General features: G+C 36.9%; 1 protein-coding gene across 16 annotated transcripts in view; it reads right to left on the reverse strand.

Moving 5' to 3' along the window:
* Nucleotides 1-20,559, reverse strand: part of CDH19 (cadherin 19) — a 113,985-nt gene that overhangs the window by 55,979 nt on the left and 37,447 nt on the right. For 3 of the 16 annotated variants that reach the window (XM_083823506.1, XM_083823517.1, XM_083823514.1), the window contains exon 2: nucleotides 11,244-11,332. The exons of 4 other annotated variants lie outside the window; for them this stretch is intronic. The gene's annotated coding sequence lies outside the window, so the exon portion shown is untranslated. 9 more of the 16 variants (XM_083823513.1, XM_083823510.1, XM_083823511.1 and 6 more) reach the window with 8 other exon arrangements.

A 20,559-nucleotide genomic window follows, 5' to 3' on the forward strand; every position in this document is an offset into this window, starting at 1 on the left:
AATAATGACATATATGTTAAGACATTTGCAACCTATCCATATGTGACAGCTGTGCTAGAATGTGAGCCCCAGTTGGACCCACCACATTGAAGTGAAACCCAGTTACTACAACAGTGATATATGTTGGCTGCAATCATCCAGAGAGGTACAGCTACAGGCTGGTGTCATGTGGTGTGCCGAGGGGATTCAAATGGGCAAGCACAGTTGGATAATGTCTGTGAAACCAGTAACTGATGTTTGGGTTTGGGTCACTCAGGGAGAAAACTCAGGGGTACATGTAGGAGGGTCCCCAGAGATATACGGGGGGACCACAGGGGTATGTGTAGGGAGAACTACCTGGATACATGTGGGAAGACCCCGGGAGGGAACCAAAAAGACACCAGAGACCCCCATGGCCCCATCCTGGGCTGTGCACAACACAGTGGAGATATCTGTGCTGATCTACAATGATGGTGCTATCTCTCAGAGCATGGGACAAAGGAGTTGTGTGGCTCATAAAAATTACATATAGCTGTGATTAAAGTGTTTGGGTATCTGAGATCATTCAATCTCCACACTGAAGTTCAAATTGATCTTAAACCATGGCAGTCATTGAGTCTAGGTTCTATTTTCCTGTAATCATTAAATGGGAAGATATCTTTTCATAAGACTTAAAAAAAATAGCTGAGTTAAAGAGCTGAGTAGAATAATATTACATGTAAGGCACCAGAAAATGAGTCTAATTTTATAACATCTGCACAATCCTGAAAACACACACATGAAAAGCTGAGCAATCAGCACAGTTTATCTCCATGTGACATTTTCAAACGCTATTTATATTTCTCATGGGTCAGTCTTTTACGAAAATAGCTTTGTACGCTAGCTATCTAATGATCTGGCATTTGAAACCAATTCAATTTATATGTTAAATTTGATGTTAGGGGAAAACCAATACACTTACCACTTTTTCGTTATGTAAGTCTGGTTGTCATATTAATTTGTCTGGAAACATCTTTTTATTTTCCAGGGGTACATCAAGGGATATAAAGTAACATAAATCATTCTGGCTCATCTACCACTGGGAATTACTGCTAAGGGTAAATTTTGGCCCAGCCAGTATATATCACAGAGATACATAAAAAAGAGCACTAGCAATGCCCTTAATCTTCCCTGGCAGCTATCTGCATCTCGTGGAGAAGGACAGAGTGAGAGATCAGTCACTGGAAGATGAACGGGACAGTAACTGAACCTAGCACTGCCTTCCAATTTGCTGGCAAAGACAGGAGTTTTATTCAGCACCATGCTGGCACACATCCCTCTCTACCTTCACCCCCTCCCTCCAATTTTCTGCAGGAAGCTGGGTAGGGTGTTGTGAGCACAATCCGTAACTGCAGTATGCCTCTTTCAGCAACACTGCTACCAGCTGCCTTATACCAGGGCTGTAGCTCTGCCCCAAATGCCATGGACATTGAGCAGTGAGTAGGGCAGCTAATAGCTTGGGAAGATCCTCTCTGCTTAAAAAAAAAAAAAAAAAAAAAAAAGTGCTAAAACAGCTATATGTGATTAAAAATAATAATAATAACAATAATGGTAAAAGCTGGGTTTTATTGACACAAGTTGCTATCTCCATTGACCAAAGGAGAACTGCAGGCACTTCTGCACTTCTGTTGCTTATAATACTGCACAGAAAAGATACCAATTTTCACAAGCCTAAAAGACATCCTATTGGCTAAAGCTACCTAAGATTGTCAAGACAGCTGTAGAAAAAAAATTTGTCTTTCAACATTCAACAGGGAAATCTCTCATTTTCTAGTTATAAGGATTAAAACGTTAATTTCTTGTGATGCTTTTTTAAAGTAACTGTTGCCACTGAGATTGTTGTGCTAACAATTTAAGCGAGAAGGAAACCCAAATTAATTTTAAATAAACAGTTATGTGACTGTTTAAAAAACAATAAAGAGAAGAAGAAGAAGAAGAACCCAAACTCCATTAAATGTAATTGTGATCATTTCCATTTCCTTTTTGCTACCCTTCTTCAACTAATTTAATTCTGATTTAATTTTGGAGTTACTCTGTTGTAATTCTATGTGTTAGAAAAACGCAATTTTACCACCAAGCCTTGAATAAAAATAATTTTTGCAATGATGGTCTCTTTTTATATTCTTCTTGTACAGATGAAAGAGAGAAGCAATGTACATACACCATTTGGAGAAAAAATACCATTTCATATCCTCCCAAATATCATGGATAACAGTCCGAAGATAACAGGACTGCTCCTTGGCTGCAATGTTAATGAGTAAGGATGCTAGGGAGCTTCTGTAGCAGATTGCATATTCATACTCCTCATGGCAACACATAACACATAGCACTTGTATGTGTGCTTGTATGTCTGTTTTCAATTCCATAAAATATGCAGAGAATATTTAGAGTATTGTGGATTATATAAAACCTTACATGTTTCTGCACTATGACTTTCTCTGCTCTGTTTATGAAGTTTTTTGGCAGTTTTCTTGACATTTTTAGAGTGTTCCCAGTCATTTAGAACACACAAATTAATGATTTAACAGAGATTCACGTCTTTTTCTTTTTTTGACTCCCATGTTTAATCACCATAGTTAAAACTCCTAAGTAGTGAGCTCTGTTCACTTGTGGTGACCACATCCAGTGAAACCTATCTGCTCTTTGTCCCTGATATACTTTGTTTCTGAGATCTAGAACTCATATAGCAATTTAAAATTCTTAAAAGACAACAAAGAATTAATACATCCTGTGTTTTTTTTATATATATTTTTTGTTTGTTTGTTTTTGTGACTACTTTTGAAAGGCATCATAATTCATATTGCTGTGTAAGCTGTTCTATCATGTTCTACAACTCCTATTCATCATTCTGAAAATGTTCCCTGTGAGGAAAAGAGTAAGTAACCACAGTTTCTTTTCCATTTGCCAAGCATTGTCTCTTTAAATCCCTTTTATATTTTTCAGTCTTTGTATTTTAGAGGAAGTCATCAACTTGGATATACTATGAGAACACTAACAATGAACAGCCATGTGTACTCTTTATACCGCATGAGAATGAGAGCAGGACATTTTAATACTTATTCATACAAGAATTTAATATGATATTGTTTAATATAGTTGTAAAATTCTTTTAAGCATAACATTGCCAAGCAAAATAAACCTTCAAGAACTTTAAATTGCTATCTTATTTACCTATATAATTTATAAGTGTCTTAAAGATCTGTAAAACACTGAAAAACTGTCTGTTTTGCAGAGATTTTATCTTGGCTAGATTTAAATCAGAATAAATACATCAAGTCAGTGATCAATCATATTGAATTCAGTTACTCTTTTGCTAATTACATTTTATAATTTACTATAATAGGATGCATTTGGGTTTCCAATCTCTCACAATTCCATGTAAAAGTAAAACAGGAAAATGTTAAGTGACAGCTCACACTTTCCCTGATGTTTAGTTATCAATTTTGCCACTCAGAAGCTGACAAAATGTCAATAATGAAAAAAAAAAAAAAGATAAATTTAAAATTACATCAGAATATATAAACTTCAGAGTCTTTGATTGAGATAGTCTTCGAAATCTTAATTCAGGCATTATTGTATTTTTTTAGTTGCAGTATTATGTTCGCAGACACAAAGACAGCCTTGTATGGAGAACTTAATATTTTTTTCTTCTCCTCCCCACCCCCCCAAAAAAAAAAAACACTTTTGTATTGTTGTGTATTTGAATGTCTCTAATTTCATCATGTCAAAAGGAATTTGACATAACAGCTAGATCAGTGGCCTGAGAGTGAGGGATTCTAATTTAATATCACCTTCCATTTACAAGGTCTTCACCATGTCTTGTCCCTGTTGGTAAGCCTGGGAGTAATGTGCTAAATATTGTTAGCAGTTGTTGCTTGATAGCTTGCTAGCACCAGCAATTGCAATTCCTTTTATGCTGCAGGCAAAGCCACTGCAGAGAAGAGGCCTGGATCTGTGTATCCAAAGCATAATTATGTTCCCAGCTCTGTCCCATGTGGTCTTGTTGACACTGCTCCATCCTCATTAACTTCCTCTGTAATGGATATCTACCTTTTCTGCTTAGCAGGGCCCCAAATGAAAACTCCCATAATAGCCAGGGTCCTTCTGGCCTGGATAGCTGGCCACAGTACGTGCTCTTTGGCCTCTCCATTCATTTATCTTCAGAAACAAGTATTTTGCTGGGGTAAGTAGCTTGAAGGGATAGATAAGGAAAACATTTTATTATACCTTCTGCTTAGTTAGCATCACGTACATTCAGAAGGACTTAAGAATATAGTTGAAATAGATTGAAAATTAAGAGACGGTGGAACTCCTTTTTTCTGCCTGTGATAGAAATCAAGACCTTCTATGACTTGCAATATAAATATAACAAGAATAACATTTTATACCTACAACAGAACTAATACTTAAATTCAATATTACTTCTTGTATTGTTAGATCTGTTGGGAAAACTACTAGTTTGTAATTAAACTGATTCTAAGACTTAGCCAAATCTTTCTGATTAAAGCTGAACAAGAAATTTTCTAGAGTATTTAAAGTCAATGTGATGCAACAGCTACACAATGAAAGCTTCATCCCAAAAAGTTATAAAGTATCAAAGCAACTAAAATGAAACACAATGGTAAAAAGCAACAGGTAACCTAAATCGTGGGCATCATGAAAAATTTGCCTGTATAGCAAACTACATACTGCCATATCATTTCAATACCAATAGTAACTGTAAAGTATTCTGAAACCTGGAGGTCATGTATTGAGTCAATTTCTAAATATTCCACATTATAGCAGTACTGCATATAAAAATGTGCATTACGACATCTTAAATTAAGGTTACATTAATGTGTGGATTTCCATAGTGAAGCTGTAATTTTGTTCTTCAATTTTAATCTACTTTGCTCATAGTACTTTGTGGGCAAGTCCTTCTTTCTTCCTTCCTCCCATTTACTTAAAAATGAGTCTGAGAATAGGTTTTCATTATTTGCTAGCTCTTAGGCTGATGTGTTTTTTAGTCTCTAGAAAAGCATAAACACTGAACTCCAGATACAGCTCTGAATCCATTTTATGTAAGTGTTTGGTTCAGCACTTCTAACAGAAAAATGCTGAAGGTTGAAATGTTCATTATAACTCTTAAAACGGAATCCACAGATTAATTTTTACACCTAGTGCAAATCTATTCTACTATAAATTAGAAATAGTTTATCTAGAATGCTTTTACAACCACAAATGATTTTAAATTACAGTCTATTAAAAAATAATGATATAATCCAAAAGCCATTTAATTCCTACCAGTTTCATACCAAAATAATCTGTAAAATGAATGAATTTACAGATATTTAGCATTTTAATAACCAATCAACAGCTATTAAATATATCTGAGCTATATTTTAATGCACGTGTCTTGAATACAGACTAATCAAAGAGTTTAAACATGAAAAATAAATTATAGCTTTACTTCCTAACAGCAGGCTTACAGAAGAAACACTAAATACAAATATTTTGATAGTACATATACTGAATTACTCTTTGAAAATGAAATGATTTTTATTGACAAATTGTCATTTTTCATTTGAGACCCAATAAAAGTAGAGGCATCCTTTTTTGTGTGTGTGTGTGTGTGTGTGTGGTCTGAAAGACTTTATATGTCTTAGATCTGAGATTATAAAGAGTAGCAGGAACAGCAAATTCAATGTAAAGCTAAGGCCAAATAATATTTTTTTAAAAGAATATTATTGTTACATTAGAGTAGAGGAAAGCAAGACAGAAAGCACTTCTATGTATTACTGTAAGACAAGAAGTTTTCACTCCTCTTGATTTAGTTTCAGAAATGTTAAGCACATTTTAATGACAATCACTGGAAACAGTGTAGATGAAGCATTCACAAACAGTCTGTCAGAGGTGGGAATCTTGAAGAAACAGCTTGATAATCAGCATGAAAATTTTAATGTGCAAGTTACAAGACAAGCGTAACAATGTTTTCATCTGGTAAATCCAATTCAGAAAGTTAAATTTCAGCAGCTAGTCAACAGACTCCGAGGAAACAACAAAAGTTCATTTCCCCTTCCAGAGGTTTTGGGTGGCTTCTGGTTTTGTCTTTGTCTTTCATGGATTTTGCACTCAAGACACCCAGATAAATGTTTTCAATTTGATTTTTGAAGACAGCAAAGAAAAAGAGATAAAGACCTTACCCGTGTAACTTCAGGGCCTTCTAGGTTTGAAGAAATGAGTATTGTTAAAGTCAAATTAAACATCCAATGAGGAGAAGTTAGCAGTTCTTTTTTACTTCACAGATCCTTGGAAAGCTTTAAGAGTTAGAGCTTCCTGCCAGTATAAGTCACTCCTGCTTTTAGTTTTGAAAACTCACAGTATGACAGTGCTTACTGCGTGCTATTTTGGGTGCCTTGAGTAAAACTATGAACACAGGCACTTTTGTGCAAAACATCATAAGGCCTCTCTGATGTTCATTCAGAGTTCAGAATTAAAATGCAGAAGGCTTTAGCAAGCAAAATACAAGCTGATTTTCTTTTTCCTAGTGGAAAAATAAAGTACTCCCTGGCAAGTAACCAAGGTGGTGGGAAGGTAATTCATTTTGTGTGAGAGTATTTTGCAAGTGAATGGGATATGCCCTCTGTTTAGAGATTAGTCAAGAAAACAAGTGATCAATTTAGAGTAGTCAAAAAAGTTAGTAAAAGAGAGTTTCTGAAGTCCATTTTTTGCCCTTCAGACTTTTTTTCCCCTTAAATAATTTAATTTCAAGAATCACAAAATCTTAATATTGAGGGGGGAAAAAATGCCAACAATATAGTTTTATGTCCTTTGTTATTTATTTTGAGAGAGTTATGAAATAAATCCTTTTATTTTTCTCACAGTTGTGTACAATTTTTATTCTAATAGCTACAGTATTTTTTTAACCAGCTGAAAATTATAATTAAAATAATATAATCATCATAAAAAAAAAAAGAAAAAAACCCACAAAGTTCAAATTCATGTAACTGGATTATAATTATTTCATAATAATTAAGTTTTATTTTAAGTCATTTTATGAAATTTTGAACAATAATTCATATACAGTTTATAAATTTCTTGTGTTCTCAAAAAGAAACTGAGGATATTTTCGGAATAAACCAGAACTGTGGATTACAGTAGCACTTCTGTAGTGACTATGGAAGACAAAATTCTGGTAAGATAATTTAGGTATTAATGCTACACAAGTATTAGCTATACACTAAGAAGCTTTCTGAGAAGTCTGAAAAGGAAAAAAAAAATAAATTTTGCCAGACAATATATCCTACTAATGTTAAAGAAAAAAAATAATAGTAATAATAAAAACAAATAAACAACAACAACAAAAAAGACAAAATACACAAGAAAACCTTTAAAACATTTTTAGATTTTTCCATTACGAAATTAGTAGCTTCAGGAATAAATGCTCCTTCAGTTGACAATTTTATTTGTCTTGAAGTTTCCTGCTTGAATCAGAAAATGTTGACTTCCTCAGAAAATTGGCCTCTCCTTTTTTCTGCTACTTCACCCAGACTGCAAAGTTTTAGAATCTATTCCTACGGGGAAATTGAGAAACTCTCATACATATTTTTATCACATTTTAAACATAATTTTTCTGAAAAGCAAGGAAAATAAATTCAGACCAGCTCTGCAGGTCTTGCTCAGACATTCAGGAATCTCCTGGCCAGAACACAAAATACAGTCGATGAGGAAATGTGATTCTTCAGCATATATAATATTATGAGAAAACACCACTAGGCAACATTGCCAGGAGATAGAAGAGAAGCAAAGCAGAACATAGTCTTCAAAGGGAACGGTGCCAGATGATGGATATGTAAGCTGGGGCACCTCAGCTAGCACAGAATCACTGCTTGCTGTATTTATGTCTAAATTGTCAGGAGAAAACATTTGGGTTAGAAATAAACAACAACAAAAACAAACAAAACTCCACTGTTATATCACAGGCCTTAAAACTTGAAATGAATGGGTTTGAAGTAACACAGGAAAACCATCCTTCCGTTATGTCCATCCTGACACAATTGGCAAGAGTTACAAACTATAGAAAAGTACTGTGTACAATTGTATAGACACAATTGAGTAGCTGGACTTTTTGTGAGATTTGCCAGTTATTTCTCAGTCTTTTGAGGATGACCTCCTGCTAAATACTTCCATCAAATTAATATAGCTCCTGTATCAGACCAGAAATTAGTCTGCAATTTATGAACTTGCAGACTAATCTGCAAACATTTCTGGCTTTAACAAATATGTAGATAGCTACTTTTATTTTTCTCAAATTAGATCAAACATGATAAATAATGTTACACAGCATTAGGTTCCGTGAAAACCCTGTTCTTAGTAATAGTTATTTCATTATTTATGAAATTAAATATCAAAAAATAATTATCAAAACAATCTGACAAAGATTCATATTTCTTTCTTGTGCTCTTAACTCGGGATTTTTTTTTTTTTTACCTATTCTAGGCAACACCTTGATTTCTGTTTCTAAAATTTAATGTTGGATTAGAGTGAAAAGAAAATTGACAGAATCTAAAATCATTTTTTCATGTCTGCATTTTTTTTTTTTTTAATAGGAATGTTTGGGGACAGATGCAGTATAGTAAAAATAGTTGAATTGTTGAATTTTATTTTCATTTCACAGTCTGTCACCAACTCTGTACAGGGTAAGGTATAGCTTCTGGGGCAGAGGATGGAAAATGTGAAGGAGAACTCTATATTTAGATTTGTGGGAACTGAAGAAGCATAATTGGAATTCATTAATATATTGCCATTTATGACTTTTTTTTTTTTTTTTTTACTGAGTTACTTGTCACTGACTTTCTAGGAATGCAGAAGAAGTTTCATTCTCCAGGACAAAATTAACTAGAAATAGATGAAAGAATGAGTAAAAACATTGTTAATGGTAAACGAGATGTGCTCATTTACTGAGAATGCTGACTCCTGTCACAGGATGTAATGTAAGCAAGATGTGCCATCTGAAAGGAATAGAAATGAGCAGTAGGAAGGAAAGCAAAACAGAAGCTTCTTGGAAGCATTTGCTGAAGAGATGATGAGGCAAATTGTCCAGCATATGGGGGACTTTGATGGGGTATCCATAGAGCACAGCAGTAAGGGAAAAAGAAATAGGTTGTGTAGCCTGCACCTTAAAAAGGAAGTCACATAAGAAGTCAAATTCCCCAAACTATGAGGAAAAACTTCTCATCTGAGAAGAAAACACATACACACACACAATGTAGCAATCTCACGTGATAAACAGTCTCCACTTCTCTTTGTCTAGGCATCTGTTAACTACAGGCCAGCTTTTTTGATATTAGTATGGAAAGGAAATAATTTTGACTGTCACATATTGACAAAAACAATTACCATATTAGCTCTTTCCTTGTCTCACAGACCATGGCACTTCCTGCAGAGAGGGATCTCAGCAATATGGTAGCTTTCAGCAGCCACTGTCACCTTAGCTGTTGTCACAGCTTCCCTCCAAGGTGTGTTAAAAGCTTAACAACATCTCACTCCACAGGGGACATCCATTGCTTGCTGACAGCAGAATTAGCAGTGCAATCAACATGAATGGGCAACCCAGTTGTGGTGGAATATGTGATGAGCTTTACATATCACCTGAGCAAAACTGATGGAGGTTTGGAAAAGTTGAGTGTACTTTAATTTATGAAAATAAATAAATAAATAAATCATCATCATATGAATATTGGAGAGGAAATTCCGAATTCCAGTTAAATTATTTGGATTACTTTTTTTTTTTTCATTATCTCTAATGTCATTAAAAAGAGGATTTTTATCTATCCAAAAACTGTAGTTTAAATTAGGTGATTGAGAGCAAAGATATTATAATAAAATTGCCATTAAAATGAAATGTTTAAGGAAAGTTTAAGGAAAATTTATTCTGTTTTCACTGAAACAAAATTAAAATTAGAGAAGGGGAATCCTGGGAACATAGCTTATTTTTAAAATAATAAGTAAAATTGTTAAAAAAAAAAAAAAAGAAAGAAAGAAAAGAAAAATAAAGTAATAAAAATGAAAGGATTAAAAAGGGGTCAATTTTCATTCAAGAAGATGAATGAGATTGTAGAAACCTGCCTTTTGAAACCTGCGTAATTGGACTCATCTCGAAGATTTCACCATCTTGAGTTCATTCAATACCATAGGTAAACAGTTCTTTCCTTCCTTATTTTCCATTATGAGGAGAATTCAAAATACAGACAGATACTCTGGAAAGGGCAAAATGTTTTCCTGAAAAATCTTGGAAAGCCAAACGGGAGGACAAATAAAACCTGGGGAGAATTTTTTTTTAAAAAAAAAAAAGAGGAACGAAAATAACAAAGGAACATATTTTTATTATTATTTATTTTTATTATTTATTTTTTGTTGTTTAATTAATCCTCTACTGTATCCATATGAGAAATTTACCCAAGGCAGGACTTTAAAGGCAATTCTGTAATGGGATTTCAGTTCTATCCAGCTGAGAGGGAATTTCTCTTATAAAACACAGAGAAGAAAATAGATAGTCTTTACACCTAAAGAAAAAAAATATATTTTTTCTTTGAAGATATTTGTCTTTAAAAAGTGAAAAACTAATGAATAAATTGTATGTATATTAGTTTGTAAATGAATAAGAAGCCATGATTTTATCTACAAATAAAAGAAAGCTTTTTTTTTTTTTCTTTTTAAAAGAAAGGAGTTTAAAAAGCTTCAAATTCTGGAAAAATTTTAATGAAATTAGTTAGCATAAAGCTTATGAAGCTTTACTCCCCTTCCCTTCCCTTCCCTTCCCTTCCCTTCCCTTCCCTTCCCTTCCCTTCCCTTCCCTTCCCTTCCCTTCCCTTCCCTTCCCTTCCCTTCCCTTCCCTTCCCTTCCCTTCCCTTCCCTTCCCTTCCCTTCCCTTCCCTTCCCTTCCCTTCCCTTCCCTTCCCTTCCCTTCCCTTCCCTTCCCTTCCCTTCCCTTCCCTTCCCTTCCCTTCCCTTCTATTGTTGTGATAAAATGCAGGTTGTATGGAAAATAACATGCAAACAATTAATTATTCTTTCCTGTTTATATTCCCATCCCATGATAGAACCAATAAGAGCAAACTCAGAGCAGGAAAATCTCCAAGGTGATCCCCTGTAGGAATGGAACTCCCTTATTATTCTACACAGTTTTTATATATATTGTTTCATCTTAAACAAAAATAGAGATATGGTCTCAGCTCTGTGTTACCTGAAGGCCTCTGACTGATTGTCAGATCCTAAGATCCTGAATTCAGATAATTTCTTTAAGTAGGTGGTTCAGGTACTCCCACGCATCTCCTACAGAGATGATAACACCCACTATTAGATACGGGTCTTATAGACTGCATGTCAGAATTCAGTTGTGAATAATAAAATATGTTGAAGAATAACAAGACATATATTTCTTCCCACATGGTTAGCTGTGTAAACCTCATAGATCTTTTCACATATAAGAGCAATCTGCTATAAACGTTAAAAGGTTATTCTATCTCTGTGGCAGGTAGGTAGGTAAATGTTTTTGTACCCATTCACTTGTATAAAAATATAAAGCATGAAGGGAGAAGATATATTAGAAATGTTAACCACAAATCCATTAAGAAAATTAATATGAAGACCAAATCTATAGCTATGACTGATTGGCCTAGTGTTCTGCTCCATTATAATCTCTCAGGATAAGAATGGGTATAGAGATTAGTATAAGAACTGTCCAGGTCAACCTAATTTGGAAAAGACATTTATACACACATTTCCATGGCCAAAAAATAACCCTGTTGGATTAGTTCAACAAAACTAAATTAAATATTCCATTTTCAGAAATGTCAGTGTTTTTTTAATTAATCCCTGTGACATTTTCATTCAAAAAATGAATGAAATTAAACAAAATGACATAAAATAAAATGAAGAACTCCTGTCTGAAGAATTTGAAAATGTCAATGCCTCATCCTATGTCCGACCAGCTAAGCATAAATCATAGGTTCGAAGCCAATAGATTGAAAGACAATTGTGAAAAGAGTAAAGCCTTTGAGATGATCTGCTTGGTGAGGAAAAAATCCAGCTTTTGTCATTGCTGCCTAGCAGAGCTGCTGATGAAGAAAGCAAAAGGACAAAATACTTTCTTTCTGTCCATGTGCACTAAGATTGTACAGGATGAGGTGCCTTCACTCTAAGCTCTGTGGACCACCCTTCAACTCTACATTTTTTTGAGTGTCTAGGTATGGGACAGGGGAAAAACATAAGGCTTTTTTTTTTTTTTTTGAAGCTCTCTGTTTTTCTAGAATGAATAGAATGAAAAGACGGTCCTGAGAAAAGGTCTTTCACTCAGCAAAAATGAAAATTAAAATAACTTTGCTTTGTTTGATATGTCTTTTAGGGGGCAGGGTAGGGTGGGTTAGAAATTCCCCTCTCTTTTTATTTGTTATTCTAATTTGGGGTGCAGAAGGTGGGGAGTCGGAAAAGAAAAAAAAAAAAAAAGCTTTATTTTTTGCAACTTGTGTTTTGCATTGAGATTCAGAGGTAAACCTTTCACATAAGAGGAGTTAAATCAAGCTTTACAGTTGTATTCTGGGGATAATAATCACAATAATCTAACCTCATCTGTTTTAATAATAACATAATCCTAGATTGTTTCTTTTGTTTTTCACCTAGAGGGAATATGGTTGTTTACAACTTATTCATACCAATCACAAATTGAAAGGATTTCTGGTTTTGCTGAATAATAGAAAAGGAAAAAAAAAAAAAGTTTAGAGCATTTCACACTCTCATCTCCAAAAGTCAAAAGAAAAGGGGTCAAATGAATTTCTTAGCTGAAACAATTCACTATGCTTTCTGTAGTGTATCTGAACTCAGGTTTACAGTGTGATGTGTTTTGCTGTATTTCTCACTAATATACACACTGACAGCCTCCTATTTAATATCTGTGTACAAATGTAAATATTAACAGCATGTTCTGTCTAAAAGCCAGCTTGACATTGCACTAAAATCAATGAAAATCCTAAAGCAAATGGCAGATCAGTTTATATGGGCTAAACATCAGAATCCTGAGTTGTGGACTGTGTTCATAAACAATTTCAAATTCTATGTGGTGGTGGTTGTTGTTGTTGTTTGGTTTGTTTATTTTAAAAAAAAATTCTATCATAAGTGTTAAAAAGTTAACATCTCCAGTTTTATAGCTAGTATAACATAAGTTCAACATACCTTTAAAAGGCAAAGACAGATCAGATAGTACTGAGTAACTGCTGTTTGTAAAATGCTCCTGTTTTATCTGTGAGCAGTATGGGCAGATGTAAGCTTCAGGGACTGCTGTGTAATCTACACCAATTAGACCAGCTGAAGACCCTGACATGAATGTTACATGAGTGACAGCATAGAAATGTGTTGACCTCTAAGAGGCAGAGGCACAGTTCACCAACAAACAAGTCCCTGCATGATAAAATCTAAGGAGAAAAATCAACCTACTTACACTGAAGTATATTATAATAAAATAAAAGTATCCAGAGAGTCTCTTGAAATCATCAGCTACTTATGTGTTTTACCATTTGGCACTGAGGATATCAGATGTTCATGTGAAATTAATTTTTATGAATATGTTTTTTTAGAGGGCTTTTTGCAGTGGAGAGAGAATACGTTTGTGCAGTCGGTAATGGTTTATCAAAAGAATAATGAAAATACAGTAAAAAATAAAGGTTAAGCTGTTCCTTTCTTGTGGTGGGGAAGGTTGTTTTTAGAAGGGAATGGAAAGTACACAGAAAAGCTACATAAAGATGGAGAAGTTATCTTCTGAGCAAAAATTACTGTTTTTTGGAAACTTTCTGCCAGCTACAGGAGGAGAGAAAAGAAAGAAAGGAACAACAACAACAAATAGAAGGAAACAGCCAGACTCTACATTATGCAGAAATCTAGCCAAAATTAAATATGCTGTAGATGCAATAAGTAGGCTGGAGATAGAGGACAGGGAAAAACTTGCTGTTATAAATTAAGAACAGCTAATTTGTCTTTCCAAGAATAAACCAGATGGAGAAACTGTGACTGGCTCATCTTGGACACTAGCCAGGCAGAAGACCAGCTTTTCTGGCAATCAGGAGAAGAGGAGAGCAATGCTGGAGCAGCATGGCAGAGTCCCAGTCAGAGAAAGACATGGGAAGCCCAGGAGCAAGGTCAGTCCTGATATGGGTGCTGGCCAGCTTACCCGCAGCCAGATGAACAGCACACACAGCAGTCAGGCCACTGTCTTCAGGAGCAATTGCACCTCCCATACAAACTACAGGGCTGTGAGGTTTTGCACAGGGAAGGAGACAGATAAGAGAAAGAATGATCATTGCCATTTGATGACTATGCTCTTTGGAAACAGTTTAGGATTTCAGGAAGCTAAATCCAGCAAGGATGCAAAACAATACTTGAATTCTGTTCAGTACAAAATGCTGAAGCTTTTTCTCTTTTTGACCTGAACTAAATACCTTGCTTCCCAAAATGAAAAAGAAATATAATGTTATTTACTCCAGTTGCCCAATGTTTTCAAGATCACCAGTAGCATTTATCACAGGCCCAGTCTCAAATCCGACTGTTGCTTAGAGAACTTCAAAGTAGTATTCATATTATTATTGTTATTAGACTAATTAAATGTTTAATTTTTTATTTCACAAAAAGAAATATTTTTCACTTAAGATAAAGAGTCAAGCATAGCCTTCATTAGCACAGTGCTATAATTTACTGGTGTTACCGTTCTTTTAATACCAGTATAACATAGAAATAATGTTTAAATTGTGGCTCCCAAATATATAATTTATATATATAAATATATATATAAATATTAAATATATATATATAAAGGGAAATAATATTAGACAAAACTTCTCACTCTGTTTTGTTTGCTTATATATGAATATTTTACAAGCTGTGAAAGTTAAACCTTTCTCTTCAATAGGAATGCCATGCTTGTCCAAATGTAGGTTTGAAACCAATGTGAATGTTTACACCATAAATCAGTGCACTATTTAGTGAACTAGTGGAAACCTGAGATAGTAAGTCTATAAAGTGAGATGTAGAAATGTAATATATGTAGCTTCATTCACTGGTATCAATGCATCAAAAATAACAAAAAGGCAGGGCTTATAAGCTTAGGTACACATCTAACTTTGTGTGATTATATGCACTCTGGTAGGATTGATCCACTTTGCAATAAAATAATAGGCTTTGGAATACTGGTAATTATATTTCTTTATGAGTCCAGAGAAGGGCAATGAAGATGGTGAGGGGTCTGGAGAACAAGTCTTACGAGGAGCGGCTGAGGGAGCTGGGGTTGTTCAGCCTGGAAAAGAGGAGGCTCAGGGAAAACCTTATAGCACTTTATAGTGATAAAGTTTACATGGCTGGAGTATGAAAGATCACTGAAACTAGTATGAAGAAGAATATTGATTTAGATCTTTGATACCATCAGTATTGACTGTATTTGTTGTGGAGAAAGTAGCAATTTCAAGATTTACAGCTCATTAGTTTAAACTATGTTACAGAAAACAAAATGTAATGGCATATGATACGCTAAATTCTGCCTTAAAAATATGCTTCAGGCAGGATCTGAAGACAGTAATCTCAGTATAGTCCCCTGCATGGCTCTATATTCATTAAAAAAAAAAAAGAAAACACTGTGCTGGAGTCTATCAAGACAATCAATTAATCAGTGGTTTATTGTCAATGACCTGTTGGCTTGACTTTGGAAAAATTAAAGACTCAGTCTGTGATCGTATAAATTAACTTAAAGCATCTTTCAGGACCATCTTTTGAAAGCAAATAAGCACAGTAGAGTGACGTCATTGCTTGTAATAAGCTGTAAGTTTTTTGTTGAGATAACCAGACATGCCTTGGGACTTATCAGATGATATTAGATGATTTTGCCAGTGGCCTGGGAAGAGTATAAGGGTGCCACCTGGATGTGCAGGGATGAGATCAAGAAAGCCAAGAACAGTCAGAGGTGAACTTGGAAAGGGATGCAAAGAATAAAAAGAAAGGTTTCTACATGTGCATTAGCAAGAAAAGGAAGACTAAGGAGAGTGCACCCACTCTGATAAGCAAGATGGAAGAACTGAGGACAACAGATGTGGAGTAGGCTGAGGTACTAAACCATTTTTTGTCTCAGTCTTCACTTTCAGTCGCTCTTCCACAACTCTCAAGTCTGTCAAATCTCTGAACTTCAAGGAAGGGGTTGGGGAAACATAGTCCCTCTCACTACAAGCAAGAGCAGTTTTGAGAATACATGATGAAACTGAAGGGGTACAAGTCTATGTGGCCTGATGACAGGCTTCCCGGGGTCCTAAAGGATGCGGCTGATGTGGTTTTCAAGCCTCTCTCCATCATATTTGAGGAGTCCTGACAGTCAGACATGGTCCCCAGGGATTGGAGAAAGGAAAACATTGCTCCCATTTTTTAAAAAGTATAGAAAGGGGGACCAGGGAACTACAGACCTGTGAGCATCACCTCTGTCCCTGGGAAGATCATGGAACAGATCCTCCTTGAAGCTATGTTAAGTTATATGGAAGATGAGGAGGTGATTCAAGATAGCCAACATGGCTTCACCGAAGGAAAATAATGCCTGACCAATCTGGTGGCCTTCTATGATGGAGTGACTATGTCAGTGGACAAGGGAAAAAGAACTGATGTCATCTACCTGGACTTATGTAACACTTTTGACACAGTCCCACACAACATCCTTGTCTCTAAACTAGAGATAGATTGATTTGAAGGATGGAACTGAAGGATTGATTTTCAGTGGATTGGCAATCTGGCCACATACTGAGTGTTGTGGTCAATGGCTTGTGGTTTAACCTGGCCAGTAGCTAAGCACCACACAGCCATTTGCTCACCCTCCCCTCTCCCTCTCTGGGATGGGGGAAAGAATCAGAAAAAAAAAAATGAAGGCTGTGGGTTGAGATAAAGACAGTTTATTAGGACAGAAAAGAAAGGAAAACAATAATAATAATGATAATAGTACTACTAATAACAGCATGTAGAAAACATGTGATGCACAATGTAATTGCTCACCACCCACCGTCCAATGCCCAGCCTATCCCCGAGCAGCTGGTCCCTCTACCCAAGCCAGCCCCCCCATATTAATTGTTCAGCATGACGTCAGATGGTATGGAATACCCCTTTGGCCAGTTTGGGTCAACTGTCCCAGGTCCATCCCCTCCCAGCTCCTGATGCACCCCCAGCCTGCCCTCTTGCAGGACAGTGTGAGAAGCTGAAAAGTCCTTGGCTTAGTGTAAGCACCGATCTGCAACAATTAAAACATCAGTGTGTTATCAACATTCTTCTCATCCTAAATCCAAAGCATAGCACGCTACCAGCTACTAGGAGGAAAATTAACTCTATCCTAGCTGAAACCAGGATATGGTTCAACATTCACGTGGAGATCAGTGACAAGTGGTGTCTCTCAGGGGTCTATCTTTGGCCCCTCAAGTTCAACGTGCTGTACCTGGGTCAGGGCAATCCCAGACATCAGTACAGACTAGGATATGAATGGTTTGAGAGCAGCCATGTGGAGAAGGACTTGGAGATACTGGTGAATGAAAAATTGGACATGAGCCAGTAGTACATGCTTTCAGACCAGAAAGCTATCATATTCTGTGCTGCATAAAAAGAAGTGTGGTCAACAGGTCAAGGGAGGTTGTTCTCCCCCTCTAGTCCACCTTTGTGAGACCCCAGTTCATATAATCATTGAATCATAAAATGGTTTGGATTGGAAGGGATCTTAAAGATCATCAAATTCCAGACCCCCTGCCATGCACAGGAACACCTTCCACTAGACCAGGTTGCCCAAAGACCCATCCAACCTGGCCTTGAACACTTCCAGGGGAGTGGCATCTACAGCTTCTCTGGGCAATGTATTCCAGTGCCTCACCACTCTCCAGAGTAAACAATGTCTATGAATTTCATAGTAAAGAATTTCTATGAATTTCACTTGGAGTACTGCAGTGCTGCCTCCCAGCTCTTGCCCCCCAGCACAAGAAGAACATAGACCAGCTAGAATGGGTCCAGAGGAGGGTCTCAAAAATGAACAGAGAGCTGGAGGCAGACTGAGAGAGCTGGGTTTGTTTAACCTAGAGAACAGAAGGATCCGTGTAGACCTTAATGCAGTCTTTAATAACTAATAAGACAGATGGAGAGAGAAAATTTGCAGGGTCCTGATAGGACAGGGGGTAATGGTTTCAAAGTGAAAGAAGGTAGACATAGATTAGACATAAGGAAGAAATTTTTTATTATGAGGGTACACTTCACCAAAGAAAATGGAAACATACTAGGAAATTTTAGCTTATTAATTCAAATAGTATATATTTTAAACTACAACCTCTAATGATTGTAACTGTAGTTATTATTTCATTAGACTGTTGAGACTTCAACCAGAGTAACACGTTACTGATTTTGTATATAAGGTGTTTTTGTTTCCCCGTGTTCATAATAAGATTTGGAAGTGGCAAATTCAGGGGAATCTAAGCAACCTACTCTGCAAATTGGAGGCACCAAATTGGTAGCACAAGTATATGTGTACCACAGTGTTTCAGAATTCAAAATTCTTTGTTCATCAGATGAGTTAATGTTTGTCTTCTGGCATGAAGTTTTTGATATTTTCAAGTGATAAATTTTAAATGCTTATTTTAAATGCTTCACAGAGGTGAAGAAGACTTTAAATGTCTCTGCTTATATCCATCCCTATTTGTGAGGTGATCATTCTTCTCAAATAGTGGACCAATTACTGTGCTCCTCCTTTTGCTGTTTGTATATTTTTAAAAGCCCTTTTTATTGTCTCCCACAGTACAGTCCAGCTTCAACTCTAATTGACCTTTAGATGCACAAATCTTCTCCTTACAATGCTGAACAGCTACTCTGTCCACCTATGTCCTCCCCAGTCACTTGACCTCACTTACTGTGGCCATACACTTTCTTTTTCCATCTAATCTCTAGAAGGAGATCCTTGCTCATCCAAGCCAACCTTCTGTCCCACCTGTTTGACTTCTGACATTTTGGAATTGTCTGTTCAGGTGCTTTTAAAAGGTGTCACTTAAAAGGGACCAGCAATGATTGACCCCTACACATTCAAAAGCAGTTTCCGAGATGACCTGTCTAACTAGTTCCCTGTGAAGCTTCAAGTTAGCTCTCTCCATATCCAGGGTCAAAGTTTTGCTGGCAGTTTTCCTCCTGTCACTAAAGATTTTGAATTTGACTACTTCATGGTCACTATGATGAAGACTGCCACCAATCACCACTTCACCCATGAGACCCTCTGTGTTTTCAAGCAGCAAATCTAGCAGGGTATCTTTTGTAGTCAGCTCCCTTAGTACCTGTTCCAAGAAGTTATTGTCACAGTGGTTTAGGAATCTCCTGGAGCTGTTTGTATCAAATGTCACAGAATCACAGAATCACATAATCATCTAGGTTGGAAGAGACCTCCAAGATCATCTAGTCCAACCTCTGTCCTAACACTAACAAGTCCTCCACTAAACCATATCACTAAGGGCTACATCTAAACGTCTTTTAAAGACCTCCAGGGATGGCAACTCAACCACCTCCCTGGGCAGTCCATTCCAATGCCTAACAACCCTTTCAGTAAAGAAGTTCTTCCTAACATCCAACCTAAACCTCCCCTGGCGCAACTTTAGCCCATTCCCCCTCGTCCTGTCACCAGGCACGTGGGAGAATAGACCAACCCCCACCTCTCTACAGCCTCCTTTAAGGTACCTATAGAGAGCGATGAGGTCTCCCCTGAGCCTCCTCTTCTCCAGGCTGAACAATCCCAGCTCCCTCAGCCGCTCCTCATAAGACTTGTTCTCCAGACCCCTCACCAGCTTCGTTGCCCTTCTCTGGACTCTCTCAAGCACCTCCATGTCCTTCTTGTAGCGAGGGGCCCAAAACTGAACACAGTACTCGAGGTGCGGACTCACCAGAGCCGAGTACAGGGGGATAATCATCTCCTTAGACCTGCTGGCCACACTGCTTCTTATACAGGCGAGGATGCTGTTGGCCTTCTTGGCCACCTGAGCACACTGCTGGCTCGTGTTCAGCCGACTATCAACCAGTATTCCCAGGTCCTTCTCTGCCAGGAAGCTTTCCAACCACTCTTCTCCCAGCCTGTAGCGCTGCTTGGGGTTGTTACGCCCCAGATGCAGGACCCGGCACTTGGCCTTGTTGAACTTCATGCAGTTGGCCTCAGCTCATCGGTCCAGCCTATCCAGATCCTCCTGCAGAGCCTTCCTTCCCTCGAGCAGATTGACACACGCACCTAACTTGGTGTCATCTTCAAACTTACTGAGGGTGCACTCGATCCCCTCATCCAGGTCATCGATATAGATATTAAAGAGGACTGGCCCCAGCACTGATCCCTGGGGGACTCCACTAGTAACCGGCCTCCAACTGGATTTGGCTCCATTCACCACAACTCTTTGGGTCCGGCTATCAAGCCAGTTTTTAACCCAACAAAGTGTACACCAGTCCAAGCCACGAGCAGCCAGTTTCTTGAGGAGAATGTTGTGGGAAACGGT

The sequence above is a fragment of the Anser anser genome, assembly GCF_964211835.1.
Source record: "Anser anser genome assembly, chromosome: 2".
NCBI lineage: Eukaryota > Metazoa > Chordata > Aves > Anseriformes > Anatidae > Anser > Anser anser.